Genomic DNA, 17,809 nt, shown 5'->3' on the forward strand with positions numbered 1-17,809 from the left:
AAGGGATCTCTTTTCCTGGACATTGGGTCTCAATAGTCTCATTACAGTGTGTCTCCCCCGGTGCTCTTGTGTGACCAAGGGTGTTGTCAGGGAGCAGTAATTCTGAAAGGGATCTCTTTTCCTGGACATTGGGTCTCAATAGTCTCATTACAGTGTGTCTCCCCCGGTGCTCTTGTGTGACCAAGGGTGTTGTCAGGGAGCAGTAATTCTGAAAGGGATCTCTTTTCCTGGACATTGGGTCTCAATAGTCTCATTACAGTGTGTCTCCCCCGGTGCTCTTGTGTGACCAAGGGTGTTGTCAGGGAGCAGTAATTCTGAAAGGGATCTCTTTTCCTGGACATTGGGTCTCAATAGTCTCATTACAGTGTGTCTCCCCCGGTGCTCTTGTGTGACCAAGGGTGTTGTCAGGGAGCAGTAATTCTGAAAGGGATCTCTTTTCCTGAACATTGGGTCTCAATAGTCTCATTACAGTGTGTCTCCCCCGGTGCTCTTGTGTGACCAAGGGTGTTGTCAGGGAGCAGTAATTCTGAAAGGGATCTCTTTTCCTGGACATTGGGTCTCAATAGTGGGCTTGAAGTCTTTAGTAACATGTTGTGAAGTGATGTGATGTCACCCAGGCTTTGTTGTTCCATTTATAGAGCACAGGCAGAGTAGACTTAGCATCATTCTTAGAGACCGTGGGATTTTCATAGTTGAGCATTGGCTTTTACTTGAAGTAACCAGCTGCAGCAGTCCCTAATAAGAATGAGTCTGTCCTCTGAAGTTCTGAAACCAGGCACTGACTTCCTCCTAGCTATGAAAGTTTTGGATAGCATCTTCTTCCAGTATAATGCTGTTTCATCTTCACTGAAAATCTCTCATTTAGTGGAGCAGCCTCATTAATTATCTGGATTAGGCTTTGGCTTAAGAAAATGTGGCTAGTTTGATCTTCTATACAGACCACTAAAACTTTCTCCATGTCAGCAGTAAAGATATTTCTAGTCGATTCAGAGTACCAGTAGCCAAACATATTTTTTGTTTTTGCTAGCAACAGCCAATAGTAAATAATAGCCAATAGAAAATAAAGTTTCATTTTCCAGTTGTTCCCCAAACAGTTTTAAAGTCATCATGTGTGTGATCTGTTTTCTGAATTATAGCCATCAACAGATTTTGTAACTATCTTTTCAGTCGCTAAAAGTGCATCATCATCTTTTCATTTTCTAATATGAAGTTTATCATTGCCTATGGAGTGGTGACTAAGAAAATGCAGCTTGTTCAGGTTTTCATTAGGATAGCACCCCGCTTCTGGTAGTGGCTTCTTTTGGGGAGGTGGCCAAAGTATCAGTTGTTTTTTATCTTTATTTTTAGCCAATGTTTTACTACTACTCATAACCTGAGGCACAAGTTCTTTGGCATGTTATAGGTAAATTAGCTCATTATGTATCTATTATTTTATATACTTTTTATTATGGCTTTCTCCATCTTGCTAATTACTGTTCCCATATTTTCTGTCTTTAAAAAACAGTTGAAATCATTTTCATCTGCTTGAATGCTCTCTCCCCTCATTTGTGGCCTTGTGATTTGTCTTTTTTCTTTCCTTTTTAAAAATTTTAATTTTTCATTTTGAGATAAATGTAGGTTGATATGCAGTTGTAAGAAATAATGTAGAGAGATCCTGTTTAAGAGATCCAGTTTTCCCCAAAGTTAACAGCTTGCAAAATTTTAGTACAATATCATGACCGGGATACTGATATCTGTATAGTTCAGAGGTAGAATATGTCTGTCATCACAAGGATCCTTTATGTTATTCTTTGTAACTTCCCCTACTTTCCCTACTCCCACTGCCTTCTTAACCTCTGGCAACCTCTAACCTCTTCTCCTACTTGTATATTTTGTCTTTTCAGGGATATTCTATGAATGGAATTATGCATCGTGTGACCTTTTCAGATAGGCTCTTATCGCTCAGCATCATTCTCTGCAGATTCATCATGGTTGTTTCATGTCCAAATAGTTCTTTTTTATTGCTTTTTTATTTCCAAGTAGTATTCTGTGATATGAATGTGCCATGGTTTGTTGAATCATTCACCTGCTGAAGAACATCTAGTTGAATAAAGCTGTTGCTAACATTTGTGTGCAGGTTTTCCTGTAATCGTATTACTTCATTTCTCTGGTGTAATAGTCCCGGAGCGCAGTGGCTGGGCTCTAGGATGTTCACCTGTTTAAGAAGTTGCCCAAGTGTTTTCCAGAGAGAAGGTACCATTTTACATTCCTGCCAGTACTGCAGGGATGGTTCAGTTTCTCCTTATCCTTGCCCACATTTTGGTGTTGGCACCGTTTCTTGTTTTAGTAATTCTGGTAGGTATGTAATGACACTTCCTTGTGATCTTCACTTGCTTTTCCCTAATCGCAGACTTGGACGTCACTGAGTGGCGGAACAGCAGCAGTGGCTAGTGAGAGTGAACGTATTGTGATGTGTGTATCTGTCACTTGTGTGTTCTCTCAGCGGAAGTCTCTTCATGTCTTTTGCCCATTTACTAATTGGATTTTTGTTGTTAAGTTTTGAGAGTCCTTTATATACAATATTTTAGATACTAGTGCTTTGTCAGTGGTTTGCAAATATTTTCTCTGAGTCTGTGGCTTACCTTTTCACCCTTTGAAGTTCAATTTATAAATTTTTCCAGTTGGGAATCATGTCTTTGGTGTCAAGTTTAATAACTGTCTAGCCCTAAATCCTAAAGATTTTTTAAAATGCTTTTTTCTCCCTAAAAGCTTTATAGTTTCAGGTTGCACATGTAAGTGAATGAACTGTTTGAGTTCAGGTGTTGAAACTTCACTTGAGGTTCACTTTTTTTTCCTTATTGCTCTGGCACTGTTTGTTGAAAAGTTATTTTTCCTTCATTGAATTGCTTAATCAAAAATCATTTGGGCATATTTGTGTGGGTCTATTCATGTGTTTGGAGAAGGCAATGGCTCCCCACTCCAGTCAGTACTCTTGCCTGGAAAATCCCATGGATGGAGGAGCCTGGTGGGCTGCAGTCCATGGGGTTGCTAAGTCGGACACAACTGAGCGACTTCACTTTCACTTTTCACTTTCATGCATTGGAGAAGGAAATGGCAACGCACTGCAGTGTTCTAGCCTGGTGAATCCCAGGGACGGGGAGCCTGGTAGGCTGCCGTCTATGGGGTTGCACAGAGTTGGACATGACTGAAGCGACTTAGCAGCAGTAGCAGCAGCAGCATTCATGTGTTGTCTATCCTGTTCCACTGAATTGTATGTCTGTCTCTCTGCCAATGCCACACAGTCTTGGTTGGGGTCGCTCTGTGTTGTCGTTCAGTAGCTAAGTTGTGTCCTACTTTTTGTGACCCTGTGGACTGCAGCATTCCTGGCTTCCCTGTCTTGCACCATCTCTTGGAGTTTGCTCAAACTCATGTCCATTGAGTCAGTGATATTATCCAGTCCTCTCATCCTCTCTTACTCACTTTTCCTCCTGCCCTCAATCTTTCCCAGCATCGAGGGAAAGGGAAATCTTTCCTGTGAGTCGGCTCTCTACATCAGGTGGCCAGAGTACTGGAGCTTTAGCTTCAGCATCACTCCTTCCAAAGAATATTCAGGGTTGATTTCCTTTAAGGTTGACTGGTTTGATCTTCTTGCAGTCCAAGGGACTCTCAAGAGTCTTCTCCAGCACCACAGTTCAAAAGCATCAGTTCTTTGGCCCTCAGCCTTCTTTATGCTCCGGCTGTTACATCTGTACATTACTGCTGGAAAAACCATAGCTTTGACTATACAGACCTTGTCTTGAATTCAGTAGACTGATTTCTCCCATTCTGTTATCTTTCAAAGGTGGTTGGTTTACCTTTTGTCTTTCCATATACATTTTAAAATATTTGTGTCTGTGTCTACAAAGTCTTTAAAAGAATTTAACAGGAATCTTCTTGAGTTAGTGTATTCATTAGGGAATAATAGACATTATTACTTTGTTGAGTCTTGTCCATGAACACAATTATTTATTACTTTTTTATTAGTCCTCTAATTTCTTTCACAAGCATTTTTTATAGTTTTCAGCATAGAAGATCTCTCTTACATTTACACCTAATATGCCATTTTTTCATGATTGTAAATGATGTTGTGTTTTTAATTTCCATGTCCTCATTTTCATTGCTAGTATTTAGAAGTACAGCTAATTTTTGTATGTTTATCTTGTATCCTGCAACTTTGCTGAATTCTGTTAATCTGGGAGGTTCTTTTTTTTTTTTTTAGTTTCCTTGGGATGTTCTGTGTAATCTGAAGATAGGTGCAGTTTTATTTATTTCTTTCTAATCTGTGTGCCTTTTATTTCTTTTCTTGCTCTAAAGCTTTGGCTAGAACTTATGCTGCTGCTGCTGCTAAGTCGCTTCAGTCGTGTCCGACTCTGTGCGAACCCATAGATGGCAGCCCACCATGCCCCACCGTCCCTGGGATTCTCCAGGCAAGAACACTGGAGTGGGTTGCCATTTCCTTCTCCAATGCATGAAAGTGAAAAAATAAAGTGAAGTCGCTCAGTCGTGTCCGACTCCTAGTGACCCCATGGACTGCAGCCTACCAGGCTCCTCCGTCCATGGGATTTTCCAGGCAAGAGTACTGGAGTGGGTCGCCATTGCCTTCTCCCGGCTAGAACTTATAGCACTATATTAAATAAGAGTTGCCTTTTCCCCAATCTTAGGGGCAGAGCAGTGATTTTCTCATCATTAAGTGTAATGTTAGTTGTAGGTTTTTTTTTTTTTTTTAATAGATGCTCTTTTTCAAATTAAGTATGTTCTTTTTTATTCCTATTTTCTGAGATTTAAAAAAAAATCATGAACTGATGTTGAGTTCTGTCATATGCTTTTCCCTTGTTCATTGGTATCATCCTATGATTTTATTAATTAGCCTCAACACTGTAGATTACAGTGATTAATTAAAAAGATTTAATTGAAGTATAGTTAATACAGGGGCTTCCCTGGTGGCTCAGAGGTTAAAGTGGGAGACCCGGGTTCGTTCCCTGGGTGGGGAAGATCCCCTGGAGAAGGAAATGGCGACCCACTCCAGTATTCTTGCCTGGAGAATCCCATGGACGGAGGAGCCTGGTGGGCTACAGTCCACGGGTCGCAAAGAGTCGGACACGACTGAGCGACTTCACTTTCACTTTCACAGTTAATTTACAATGTTCTGTTACTTTCTGCTTGTGTATACTTTCTATTTTGTTACTTTCTGTATAACTGATTCACTTTGTGCAGCAAAGTGAATCAGTTATGTAGCATAGAACATATATCCAGTCTTTTGAAAGATTTCCCCATAAAGGTCATTACAGAGTGTTGAGTACAGTTCTGTGTGATATCTAGTAGGTCCTTGTTGTTACTTATTCTATGCCGTCTATGGGGTCGCACAGAGTCGGACACGACTGAAGCGACTTAGCAGCAGCAGCAGCTGTGTATTGTAGTGTGTATATGTCAGCCCCAAACTCCCAATTTATCCCTTCTCCTGATTAATTTTCAAAGATTGAAAAAGAATCTTGTATCCTTGGGATAAGCCTCACTTGGTCATGGTTTATAATTCTTTCTGTATTTACTGAATTCTGTTTGCTGATACCTTAAGGGTTTTTCTTTCTGTTCAGAGACCTTCCTTTAGCCATTTCATCCTTTGGGGGTACATCTGCTGGTGAAGCTGTCTCTTAGTTTACTTTTATCTCAAATGTCTTGATTTCCCCTTCCTTTTTGAAGGATATTTTTATTGGATATTGGACTCTGTTGACAGTTCTTTTTTTTTTTTTTCAGTACTTGAAAACTGTTGTGTCTTTCTGACCTCTCTATATTCTGATGAAATATATGCTGCCATTTAAATAATTTTTCCCTTATAGGTAAGGTGTTATTTCTGTCTCATTGCTTTCAAGGTTTTTTATCCTTTAGTGTTCAGAAGTTTAACTGTTTACATGTCTTACTGAGGATTTCTTTGAGTTTATCCTGTTTGCTCAGATGTTTGCTCAGAATCTTGAGTCTGTAAATGTATCTTTTACCAAATTTGGATATTTTCAGCCATTATTTCAAGTTCTTTTCAGCTCAGTTCTCTCCTATGACACGAATGTTAACTCTTGAGTTACAGACCCACAGGTCCCTGAGGCTCTGTTCATTTTTCTTTTGCAGTTTATCTTTCTCTTTGTCATTCAGATTGGGTAGTTTCTATTTGTCTATCTTCTGGGTTACTGCTTTTTTCTGTCTACACCATTCTGCTGAACCCATCTCTGGGTTTTTGTATTTTGGTAATTGTATTTTTCAGTTCTGAAATTTCCTTTTGGCTCTTCTTTATATCTTTGCTGAGCTCCCCCCCCCCCCCTTTTTTTTTAAACCAAGACACAGCAGTGGTAAGGAAGAAAGGGCCAGCTACTTACCCAACCTCCTCTTGACACCACCCTGATGAGGATGTTGGGATGCTTGGTTCTGTCTTGGTGGGAGAAGATGTCTTGTCTACCCTTGGTCTTTGCTGGCATGGGTAGTGATGTGACCACAGGTTTTTTTCCCTGTGGTTTTGTGGCTCAGTGGTAAAGAATCTACCTGTCATGCAGGAGACACAGGAGACACACGTTTAATGCCTGAATCAGGAAGATCCCCTGGAAGACGGCATGCCAACTCACTCCCGTATTTTGGCCAGGAAAATTCCATGGACAGAGGAGCCTGGTGGGCTACAGTCCATAGGATCACGAAGAGTTGGATTTGACTGAAGCAGTTGAGCACAGCAAAACATGAATACACGTTTGTCTGGAGTCAGGTGGTGGTTTTCTTTTTTTTTACTTTCTAGGCTGACTCTTTCTACTCTTCTGGTTAGAAATAGCAAGGTTTTCTTGGAGCTTTTGTTCACTTCTTGATGTTTCTGGATTTGCCAATTCTTTGGCTCCAATTCTTTGGATTACATGAGGCAAAAAGAAAACTCAGGAGACTTAATAAGACGTCATTCCTTGAATCCTGAGATCCCTAGCTAGTCTGCCTTCTTTCTGCCTTTGAAAGTCTTCTATTTGTTTTATATAAAATATGCAGAGCCTTTACTTGTCCTTATTGGAAAAGTACATTTACTGTAACTTCTGAGAAGTGTAAGCTTTTTCTTTTTAAGAAAATCCTTTTATTATTTTAATAGGATCTTGGTGGAAAAGGAACTTAACCTAAGTATTCAGTCCACACCTTTATTACTTCTTAATATTTTATTACATTTGTGTGAATTAGGCTGATTGAATATATTATTTGCTTAGAGCTTATATATTATTCATGGCACACATCTTATGTGGAAGAGCCTTTGGGAAATAATTGAGAGCATGAAGCTTTGCTTGCCGAGGGTTTCTCAAAAAGTTCCCTGTGATAAATGAGTTCCTTCTGTGTTACTCCCCAAAAGATTAGTTTGCTTCTTGGTGAATTTCTTTAGGGTAGTTGATGTAGAAGATGATACTGTAATACTGTAACCTAATTTTTAAAGTTAAAATGCCCTTTTATTTTATGCTAGGAGGCTATAAACTGTAAATCTTTAAATTTATCTTGGTTTGTTAAAAATAATTTAAGTATTTTTTCAGGAATGGTATCTTTTATATTAGATTATATCAAAGCGTTAACATTTTAAAGAATCACTGGAAGTCTCAAGTTTGTTGATTCGGTTGTGGTAGTGTTAGGGGCGCTCTGGTGCTTACCCAGGTTGCATGTGGTTTAAGAATCTGGCTTCTAGAGCCAGCTTCAGTGTTTACTGGTGACCTTGGAGCTGGGTTTCTTCCATCCATAAAGTGTGAATGGTCACAATTACACTGGTTCATAAGGTGATTGTGATGATGTGAGTTGTTTTGAACTTGTGAAAACTGAAAATATTTTTCTATTTTATCATAAAACTTTAAAAAAATGTCCATTCTATTAGTAACAGCATCTAATACAACTTGATACAGTTCTGTGGAGATTAGACTTAAGAGTTAGGAAACTTGAGTTCTACTCCAAGCTTTCCTGTATAGTTGCTGGACTTTTGGCAAGCAGCCCTGCTTCATCCTTTTCTATCTTATTTTACTCATTTATAAAAGTAGGATTGAGTTTGAACAGGTTGAGCTTTAATATTCCTTCTATTCTGTTTTTCTTTTTTGTCTCAGTGAATCATAATTGAGTTCATGCTGCTGCTGATGTTGCCAAGTCGCGTCAGTCGTCTCCGACTCTGTGCAACCCCATAGACGGCAGCCCACCAGGCTCCCCTGTCCCTGGGATTCTCCAGGCAAGAACACTGGAGTGGGTTGCCATTTCCTTCTCCAATGCATGAAAGTGAAAAGTGAAAGTGAAGTCGCTCAGTCGTGTCTGACTCTTCGCGACCCCATGGACTGCAGCCTACCAGGCTCCTCCATCCATGGGATTTTCCAGACAAGAGTACTGGAGTGGGGTGCCATTGCTTTCTCCATCTCGCAGTACTAATTGAGGGCAAAACTAATGCCTATGGATGGAAGGAGGGCTGCTCTTGTCTCAGGTAATGGACACACTTCTAACATTTATTAATACTCCTGTCCAACATTGAAATGGGCCACCTTAAGTGCTGGATGCTTCATAACCCTACAGGGATGAAAGTCAAGGTCAGACTGGCAAATGATGTATCAGAGTCAGGTCAAAATTATTGAAGTCTCAGCCAGGGATGGTGCTGGATGAGTTCTCTAGCTTTCTGGCCTCCCATGGGTGGAAGTCATGACATGATAAAGTTGTTAAAGTAATCAAGAAAAGAGGTACTGTAGTATGCCACAGAGGTCACTAACCTTAACTGAATTATAATAATGGCATTTTATATACTAAATTCCTTTTTATCTGCAGGTTTTTGTTGTTGAAGTGCAGACTAAATACTTTTTGTTCTCAGTTTTGAAGCTGTTGCTTCTCTCAAGTCTTACGTAATTTTTGATGGTTTTTGTGGGGAAAGGAGCACTATTATTTTCTTCTCTTTGAATGATCTTTGAATGTTTGTCACTTTTAAGCTAAGCTGGGAACTGTGAGTTTGGGTTCTTAGGTCCTTGAGATAGGCAGCTAAATTTGTCACCAACTATGTGGGTGCATTGCCAACTTCTCTGGAGATGTTTACCAGTCTGGGCAATTTTGATAGTATTATCTCCTCACAGTGTCTGCTGTGAGGCAGTCTTTGAAGAAATATGTGACATGTGGCAGAGCAAGCCCTTGAGGAAGAAGAGGTATTCTTATTACTTTCATTAAATTGTAGTGTTCTTGTTCCCAAGTCCTGCAGCAGAAGTTTGGTCCAAGGGAACGACTCTGTCGCTCTGCCCTAAGCATCTGGCTGAGGAGGCTTTGTGTACATGTGTGTGTGTTTACATTTCATAAAATGCTCAAGTCTCCTTCACCCACTGTGTGTCCTGTTCCTGCTGAGCTGGGTTTAGATTGTGCTGTATTGGTGGATAAATCACTTTATGACAGGTTTCTCAACCTTAGCCCTGTTGGCATTTGGGTATGGATGATTTGTTGTGGGGACTGTTGGTGCATTTTAGAATGGTTAGCAGCTTTCTTGGCCTCTTCACACTGGATGCCAGTAACATCCCGAGAGTTAGGGCAACCAAAAATATCTCTAGGACTTTGCCAAAAGTCCCCCGAGTGGCAAAAATCACCTCAGTTGAAGATCACTGACTTAGAATGCCTCTCAGTCAGCCCTGTGCCACAGTTGTGGGCATTCCCCTCCCATCTGGTTTCTCCGTGTTGCCAGCCTTGCTCACAACCTCTTCCTCCTGACTGTGCTCTGCTCATCTCATTAGGTGGAAAGTTGCCAAGTGGAAGGTGGATTCAGTGGGGAATAGGGTGGGGCTGGAGTCAGGTGTGGCCCTGGGTAGTGGCTGAGCACTGCAGCATGCAGATGGGTGTGTTTTTTGGTGGCAGCTAATGATTAGACTCAAATGTTCTTTGACGCGAGCCTGAGATGACGATGACATGGGTGGTCCTGGCGCACAGCACTTATCAGGTTTGTGATGTCGTTATGTCTCCTGAAGCCTGCCTTGGGAGTCTGTGGAGTGTTGAAAGAAAGCACTTTTCTCCTTAATGTTTTTATTTGAAAGAAGCAAAGGAAAGAGAAGCTACATCTTGGTGAACTTCCATATTCAATTTAGATTTCATTTTTGAGGTGACTTCAGTAGCTGGATAGAGCCAGTTTTTTTTTTTAATGTGTATGAAATGAGGTGGGAGAATTTGTAAATATTAAGCAGAAGATGTTTAATGAGTGCAACTGGGGATGGTGCATTGTCCTCAAGAAATGCTGAGAGGGAGCGAGAAACAGGTAATTGCGAATGTACCACCTTGGAAGGAATGGTGGCTCTATCTTGGGTAGGGGCAGGTGGTAAGGGGTGGGCAAGATAGACAAACTTGAGACCAGAGCAAGTGCTTGCAGTCCTTGTTTTATTAATTTTCAGACAGTCAGTGTTCATAATTAGTACTTTTTCCTGGGTACTACTGATGGCTTTTTACCTAATTGGAGTCATCTTGAATGCCTGTTTTTATAAGCTTTATTCTCTTAACACTTATTGCATGCCATTTCCCATTTTTAGTACCTATTAAGGACTGCATATTGCCTTTTATGATTATGTCTTAGTTTATTTAACCACTTCCCAGTCGCTTCACATACAGCTTATTTTAAAGAGCTTTGCTACTGGAAATACCCTCTGATGAACAACTTCGGGCGTACACCTGAACCCACAGTTCGGATGGTCTCCTTGGGATGGTGTCATGAACTGGGTGAAGTGGTTTGGATATTCTTCAGATTCTTAGATTAAATTGCTGAAGTGCATCGCTCAAAGTTTCTAATTAACATTCCCACGAGCGGGACGTTGAGTGGCCGTTTCAGGATATTCTTGCCAATGTTGGGTGTTTTAAAAAAGAAAATAATTGATTTAACAGATGGAAAACGTCTCATTGTTATCTTCCTTTGCCTGTTTAAATTATTAGTGAAGTTGGCTTTTTGTTATTGTTTTTCCTTTAGAAGTACATTAGTTCCTTTTGTGAATTGGCTGCACATGTTTTTTCCCATTAATCTTTTGGGGCTGTTACTGCTTTTTTCTGATTCCTTTATACAATTTGTTTATATATTGAGGGAAGTGATCATTTGTCCTTCGTGTTTATCCAGACACTTTTCCGATTTTACAGTTGTGCCTTTTGCTTTATGTGTGACTTTTAATTTTGATATGATTTCAGATTTAGAGAAAAAGTGTAAGAGTACAAAGAACTACCACATATCCTTTACTAAGATTTACCACTTGTTAGAAATTTACCCCATTAGCTTTATCACTCTCTCTCTATGCATGTGTATAAATACATTTTTTCTGATTCATTTGAGTCTAAGTTGTGTATTTCTTAAGACCTGGGACAATCTCTTATAATGACCTTATAAAAATTTAATAATTAGTGCAGTACTGTTACTAATTCAGACTTCATACTGCATTTTCAGCGGTTGTCCCTGTAATGTCCTTTATTGCTCTTGTGTTCTCTGTTCAGTGTCCAGTCCAGAATGACACTGAATTTGATTGTCATGTTTCTTTAGTCTCTTTTGATTTGGAATAGTTCCTTAACCCGAATTTTTCATCCTTGACATTTGACCTTTTTGAAGACTATGGACCAGTTTTTTTATTTTTTCTTTTTCCCTCCAGAATGTTTGCCAATTTGTGTTTCTCTGAAGTTTCCTCCTGGTTAGATTCAGGGTGTACACTGCAGACAGAATTACAGGAAAGTGATTTTATTGTTCTTAGCACAAGACGTTTGGTGCCCCCAATGCTAGTTTGTTCCAATATTGATGATGACATTGGACACTTGATTAAGTCACTATTTTCTAGATTTCTCTACTGCCAAGATACAGATTTTTTCCTTTGAAGTTATTAAGTATCAAAAAGTGAAAGTGTTAATCCCTCAATGGTGTCTACTCTTTGCTACTCTGTGGACTGTAGCCTGCCAGGCTCCTCTGTCCATGGAATTCTCCAGGCAAGAACACTGGAGTGGGTAGCCATTCCCTTCTTCCTGACCCAGGGATCGAACCCGGGTCTTCCTGACCCAGGGATCGAAGCCGGGTCTCCTGTATTGCAGGCAGATTCTTTACCGACTGAGCCACCAGGGAATCCTACTCCTTTTTGAACATTCACCCACATGTTTTTGCGTCCAATGATGATTTTAGCATCCAGTAAAGAAATACATACTTCCTTCTGTATTTATTTGGAGAAGGAAATGGCAACCCACTCCAGTACTCTTGCCTAGAAAATTCCATGGGTGGAGGAGCCTGGTGGGCTACAGTCCAAGGGGTTGCAAAGAGTCAGACACGACTGAGTGACTTCACTTCTGTATTTATTAGTTGGTATTCTGCTGCAAAGAAGAGCTTCACCCCTGTTTATTTATCTATTTGAATTATTCATAGATCTGTCCTTATTTGGGGCTTGCCTGGTGGCTCAGATGGTAAAGAATCTGCCTGCAATGCAGGAGACGTGGGTTTGATCCTTGGGTTGGGAAGATCCCCTAGAGGAGGGCATGGCAGACCACTCCAGTTTTCTAACTTGGAGAATCCTCATGGAGAGAGGATCATGATAGGCTACAGTCCATGAGGTCACAAAGAGTCGGACGCAACTGAGTGACACAGCACTTTATTATTTAGTGGCCTATAATTCACTACTCAGATTATTTTCTATATCTCCATAATTCTTTGAACATTTTTTGCTTTCTGGTGCCACAGGCTACTCTGGGCCAGTTTTTTGTGCCTCAGCCCTCAGATCAGATAGCCTTGCTCCTATTAGGGGGAAATTAGGTCCGGGTGCATGGTGCACGCACCAGTGTCATGACTGCTACTCCTGTTCTGTGGGCAGAGCGAGGACATGTTTGTAGATACACATGCACACGCACACATACATTTGTGGGTTTTACTTACATATTTTAAAAACTGTCGGCTCGTATTGATACTACCCAGTGTTAATTAAGACATTCTGGTGCCCCTCCTTGTTTTGAATTGTCGTATGCTTTTGCATCTTGTTTATACACAAGGTATAAAGATATTCTCCTGTGTTTATTTCTAGGAGTTTCATAGTTTTGGCTTTAGGTTAAAATTAGGAGGTACAAACTTTCAGTTACAAAATAAATGATTCATAGGTATGAAATACACAGTATGGGGAATATGATCAGTAATTATATAATGTCTTTGTATAGTGACATGATAACATGCTTTTCATGGTGATCGTTCTGAAACGCATAGAAATATTGAGTCACTGTGTTGTGTACAGGAATCACATAGTCTTGTAGGTCAGTTACACTTCAACAGCAAACAGACTCAGAAAAAGAGAGGAGATTTGTTGTTACTGGAGGCGAGATGGGGTGGAGAGAGAAATTGGATGAAGGTAGTTGAAAGGTACAGACACTCACGTAAAAGATACTTAGGGATGTCCTGTACAACATGATAAATACAGTTAGCACTCCTATATGTTATATATGAAAGTTGTTAAGGGATTAAGTCCTAGGGGTTCTCATCACAAGGGAGGAAATGTATTTTTCTCTTTCTTTAATATTGTATCCATGTGAGATGGTGTATGTCCACTAAGCTTATTGTGGTAATGTTTCATGATGTAGGTCAAATCATTATGCTGTATACCTTAAATTTACACAGTGCTATATGTTAATTATACCTCAGTAAGACTAGAAGAAAAAAAGAATTGCTGTGTGTACTGAACTAAAACTTTTGAAGTTTACTGTCTCATTAAAAGCTGATACTTTGAAACTGACTTGGAAAAATAGCATATTAAAAGTAAAATTCAGAGCATGAAACTTACTTTATAAATTTTGACATCAGAAGACTATTTTATTCTTCAAAGTAAATGCATCAAAAATGTAAAAAAGATTTGGGATCCATCTCAAATTATTTTTGGTTTGTGATGTCAGATAGGGGTTAAAGTTGATCATTTTTTCTATATGAACAGCCAGTTGCTTCAGCACTGTTTGTTGAAAAGGATTTCCATTTTCTGTTGAATTGCTTTTGTGCCTCCTAGGAAAATCGGGTGACAGTGTCAGTGTGAGTCTGTCCCTGGACTCTCTGTTTTGATGGATTTGTCTGTCGTGAGACCAAGACCACACTTTGATGATTACTGTGGCTTTACAATAAGTCTTGAAGTGTAAGTCCTTCAACTTACTCTTTTTTAAGATTGTTTTGGCTCTTTTACATCCTTCACATTTTCCTGTATGTTTTAGAATCCAATGGCCAATTTCTGCAAAAATATCTGTTTGGAATATGAACAGAATTCTGGGCAGAATCAGCCTCTTTACAGTAATGAATTTTCCAAATTACAAACAAGGTGTATGTCTCCATGCCCTTAGATATTTAATTTCTCTCATAAGTGTATTTCAGTTTTCAGTATATGAGACATGCATGTCTTTTGTAAAAATGATTCATAATTAATCTGCTCTTTAACATTAAGATAAAATTTTAAAATTTCATTTTCATTTTGCTGTTAGTCTGTAGAAATATATTTGGATTTTGTAGGATGACCTTGCATCCTGCAGCCTTGCTAAATTGACTTAGATTAATCTGGCTGGACTAATTTAGATTTCCTAGAAATTTCTTTGTTAGTAATTATGTTCTCTGTGAAAAGAAACAGTTTTTATACCTTCTTTTCCAATTTTTAGCCATTCTTTCTTTTCTTTGCCATATTACACTGGCTAGGAGCTTCTGTCTGTTGTTCAATAGAAGTGGTAAGAACGGGCACCCTTCCCTTGTTGCCAATCAAGTGGAAAGGGCCTCAGGATTTTACTATTAAGTGTATTATTTGCTGTAGGTGTATAGGATTAAGGAAGTTTCTCTGTGTCTAGTGTGCTGAGGTTTTTTGTTTTTTTTTTAAAAACTCAGTATGGATGTTGATTTTTGTTAAGTGCTTTTGTTGCATCAGTTATTCTGTGACACGATACTGACTTTCAGATACTCATGTAACTTTATGTTCCTGGGATAAACTCCACTTGGTCATGATATATTATTATTTTTATAAGTTGCTGATTTTTCCAATAGTTTGCTAAGGATGTTTTCATCTGGGTTCATGAACTATCCTGCATTGAAGAAGGAAATGGCAGCCCACTCCAGTGTTCTTGCCTGGAGAATCCCAGGGACGGGGGCGCCTGGTGGGCTGCCGTCTATGAGGTTGCACAGAATCGGACATGACTGAAGTGACTTAGCAGCAGCAGCAGCATAAACTATGTTTATGATTTGTAGTTTTTTTTTTTTTAATTTTCTTGTTTAGATTTTTCTGATAGTTTTAGGCAAAGCATGTAAATGAGGTGGGAATTATTCTCTTCCTTATTGTTTGATAGGATTCACTAGTGAAACCACTTGAGCTTTGAGTTTTCTTGTTGTAGAAGGGTAGACTAACCAGTTAATTTGTTTAACAGACGTATTGCTATTCAGATTTTTCAAGTTTCAGCATGTGTCAGTTGTGGAAAGTTGTGTTTCTCTTTTTCCATTCTCTCCACTTTAGACCGGTGTTTTAGACTCAGAGTGCATCTCTCTGCGTGTCTTGCAGGCTATGGTTGGGTCTCATCTTTTGGCTTTTGTTTTTCTTTATCCCCATTCGGACAGTCTGTGCCTTTTAATTGGAATATTTGGCCCCTTTATATTTAATGCACTGACTGACACACAGTTGATTCTCTTTATTCATGTATTCTATATCTGCAGATATAGAATAGAATCTATAAACCTACTCACTAAAATTTAATTCTGATCCCCAAGTCAGTACTGACAGTGCTCTCAGCATCATTCACGGACACGCACAAAGCAGTGAAATGTTTGAGTCGTCTAGTGTCCCGGCTCTGAAGTGATGCTGAGCAAGTCATACTCTACCTTCCTGTTGCATCTCTCACACTGTCCTTTTTGTGATCTCTTCAGTGCCATGATTTTCACATTTTGTAGGGTTTTTTTTCATGCTTTCACTGTTTAAAATTGCCCCTAAGCATAGTGCTGAGATGCTGCCTCGTGTTCCTAAGTAAAGAAGACTGTAGTGTGCCTTACGGAGAAAATAGGCTTGTTATTAGGCAGGCTTCCTCAGGCAGGAGTTAAAATACTATTGATCATGAGTTCAGTGTTAATGAATGGACAAAATATATTTGCTAAATAAGGTGTCTTCAAACACAAGCAAACTAACACAAGCTTATGTGTTGATGGTTGACTGAAGTGTTGTGACCAGAGGCTCCCTGGAACCTCACCTTGTATCTCCCCTAGGAGCAATGGTTCTGTGTTCACTAATTCCATGTTCCTGCCAACTTTATGGAAGATGACTGTACACAGTGAAAACTGACTAAAGTCGGGTTTAGATCTTTTATCCCCTCCCTTTTCTGTTACTCTCTTACTCCCTTACTCTACTGATTGTTTTGATATTCCATTGAATAACTTATTTTTAGTGGTTGCATTTGCAGTTGCAGCATTCATCCTCAACTTAGTGCAATCTGTCCTACTCTCATAATTAATGTCTTACCAATTCTTGTAAAATAGAAGCACTTTGCAACAATGTAATCCCATTCTCATCATGTTCACTGTGCTGTTGTTTTCATATATTTTACATAAATCTACATTGCAAGCCTCCATGTTACACTTGTTGTGCTAAGAGGAGAAAATGAGAGATAGTTCTTTGTTAATCCACATATTTCCATCTGTGTTACCCTTCTTTTCTTTTTGTAGATTCTAGTCTTTATCAGGTATCATTTGCTGGAAATAAATTTCCTTAGTTTTTGTTCATCTGGACTTCTTTATTTTGCTTGATTTTTGAAAGATATTTTTGCTGCATATGGAATTCTTTCAACATTATGGTTATCATTTCATTGTTTTCTGGCTTTTTTCTGATAGAAAGTGATAATTCATACTGTAGTTATTGTTGTCATTGTTATTGTTTCTTTCTAGGTGCTTTCAAGATTTTTCTCTTAATTTTTGATTTCCATTAGTTTCTGATGCTCAGATGCAGTTCTGTTTATATTGATCCTACATAGGGTTCTTTCCTTTTCTCCTTTGCCTTTTGCTTCTCTTCTTTTCTCAGCTATTTGTAAGGCCTCCTCAGACAACCATTTTGCCTTTTTGCATTTCTTTTTCTTGGGGATGGTCTTGATCACTGCCTCCTGTACAATGTCATGAACCTCTGTCCATGGTTCTTCAGACACTCTATCAGGTCTAATCCCTTGAATCTACTTGTCACTTCCACTGTATAATTGTAAAGGATTTGATTTAGATCATACCTGAATTATCTAGTGGTTTTTCCTACTTTCTTCAATTTAAGTCTGAATTTGGCCATAAGGAGTTCATGATCTGAGCTACAATCAGCTCCCAGTCTTGTTTTCGCTGACTATATAGAGCTTCTCCATCTTTGGCTGCAAAGAACATAATCAGTCTGATTTTGATATTGACTATCTGGTGATGTCCATGTGTAGAGTCTTCTCTTGTGTTGTTGGAAGAGGGAGTTTGGTATAACCAGTGCATTCTCTTGGCAAAACTCTGTTAGCCTTTGCCCTGACTTTGTTTTGTATTCCAAGGCGAAATTTGCCTGTTACTCCAGGTATCTCTTAACTTCCTACTTTTGCATTCCAGTCCCCTGTGATGAAAAGGACATCTTTTTGGGGTGCTAGTTCTAGAAGGTCTTGTAGGTCTTCATTGAACCATTCAACTTCAGCTTCTTCAGCATTACTGATCGGGTATAGACTTGGATTACTGTGATATTGAATGGTTTGACTTGGAAACAAATGAGATCATTCTGTCATTTTTGAGATTGCATCTAAGTACTGCATTTCTGGATCTTTTGTTGACTATGATGGCTACTCCATTTCTTCTAAGGGTCCACAGTAG

General features: G+C 39.3%; 1 protein-coding gene across 8 annotated transcripts in view; it reads left to right on the forward strand.

Annotated features, from left to right (window-relative positions):
* MARCHF8 (membrane associated ring-CH-type finger 8) overlaps positions 1 to 17,809 on the forward strand; it is a 112,172-nt gene that overhangs the window by 12,675 nt on the left and 81,688 nt on the right. For 3 of the 8 annotated variants that reach the window (XM_061405731.1, XM_061405727.1, XM_061405728.1), the window contains exon 2: positions 8,103 to 8,467. The exons of 4 other annotated variants lie outside the window; for them this stretch is intronic. The gene's annotated coding sequence lies outside the window, so the exon portion shown is untranslated. Of the gene's footprint in view, positions 1 to 8,102; positions 8,468 to 12,984; positions 14,112 to 17,809 lie in introns of those variants that run through there. One more of the 8 variants, XM_061405730.1, reaches the window with a different exon arrangement.

Source organism: Bos javanicus, chromosome 28, assembly GCF_032452875.1.
Source record: "Bos javanicus breed banteng chromosome 28, ARS-OSU_banteng_1.0, whole genome shotgun sequence".
NCBI classification, from domain to species: Eukaryota; Metazoa; Chordata; class Mammalia; order Artiodactyla; family Bovidae; genus Bos; species Bos javanicus.